Source organism: Helicoverpa armigera, chromosome 5, assembly GCF_030705265.1.
Source record: "Helicoverpa armigera isolate CAAS_96S chromosome 5, ASM3070526v1, whole genome shotgun sequence".
NCBI lineage: Eukaryota > Metazoa > Arthropoda > Insecta > Lepidoptera > Noctuidae > Helicoverpa > Helicoverpa armigera.
Genome location: NC_087124.1, coordinates 10,898,618 through 10,900,089, shown reverse-complemented (window position 1 = coordinate 10,900,089; position 1,472 = coordinate 10,898,618). Strand labels below are relative to the sequence as shown.

Below are 1,472 nucleotides of genomic sequence, written 5' to 3'. Positions count from 1 at the left end.
ATTTATTATTTTTTTCTTGGTATTTAATGTCCGTTTGACGGCCTCGATATGGTTTCATTAAGCATCTGTATTTGTCATGATAAACGCGAATCAATTGTAGGATTCTTTTGAAACTTACAGTTGGCAGCGACGATTTTTGCCATATTTATAAAACTTCTTGAGCCAGCCTTTCAGATATTTCATGAACTGTTGGCTCTTTTGTTGCTATATCAGGCTTCAATTCATTTTTGATAAATAAATAATATTTCATAATGTCGTTGTAAGTTGGTAACTGGGAAACAGGCAACTTTTCTGGCAAACCAGAGGCAGGACAGCTTGACATTTGTCGTGTTTTAACTTGCAACATATTTCTGTAATTAAGACAAAGAATACTTTTAATAGTACTACGGTTATAACCGAAACTGCAAGTTTTGAATGTGAAAAATATTACTTACAATATATGTATTTGTTCCCAGCCGTCAGATTCGATGTGTCAAGTACCTAAGTGCACGACAAACAAGTGAGCTCGTGTACGCGCGCGAGTTGGCTAATGCCATTTCTTTGATGAGAGGGAACCTACCGATCAGAACAAACACGTTTCCAGTTCAATCTTGTTTAGTTTACACTAATAAAGCATCGCTAAGAATATAATTCCGAGTTTATACAATGTTTGCGATTTTATGGAATTTGCGCAAATTTTCAAAACTTTACGATGATGGGGGCACCTCTAAACTTGACGTAAACAAACTGAGCTTTCTCGTATTTAGTAATGACCTAAAATAGCAACTTTATACAGGTATGCCGAAGCAAAAATTCAAAAAAAAAAAATCGCTCCACCCTAATATGCAATGTTACTTCACAATTCGCTGAAACAGTGCTAACCGCGTTAAGGAAATTGCTTTGTCAATTAAGATTATTTTATAAGATTGTGTTGTGTTGAAATATGTTGCATTTGTAATAGGTAATCTTTGAAATGTTTGTTAGATTTTATTTACCTATATATTTAAACTTATTTCAGCAAGTATTTTTATTATTCTGATTTATTCCGTTTTAAAGAAGTAGGTATATCAAGTGACACAGCCTAGACCATTCTGCAATTTCGTGGACCTAAAATGTATCGTTTAGAAAACATTTAGTGTTTACTTTGCTCATTGTTCACGCTCTTTATCCCACGGATCAATCTATTCAGTGGTGTATGTACCTGTATTGTAAACGTCGCTTCTCGTTTGCGGTATCTAACATTATTAGCTATAGATTAAGGCATTGTTCTCGTGGAAACCTGCATAAACGGCATAAACCCACAAATGTGCTGCATTACCGGTAAAGCCTAGAAACGCTGCGGTCGCGAATCACGCGAGAAAGTCAGGCGGACTTATTCTGAACTAGATAGTTAGTATTTGTTAGACTATTCACACACAGTAGGTCGCTCCACTGCTTAGGTTGGGGGATTCGTACGTCAAAGGTTCGAGCAGATCTCATACAAGCTGGAACAA

The 1,472-nt window shown here is 36.1% G+C and overlaps 1 long non-coding RNA gene across 1 annotated transcript; it reads right to left on the bottom strand.

The window, feature by feature from the left end:
- On the bottom strand, positions 1–822 carry LOC126056392 (uncharacterized). Its single transcript, XR_010276524.1, has 2 exons — positions 435–822; positions 1–350 (listed from the first exon to the last, which is right to left on the bottom strand). It is a non-coding gene; the product is annotated as an uncharacterized LOC126056392 (long non-coding RNA).
- Between the last annotated feature and the right edge of the window lie 650 nt (positions 823–1,472).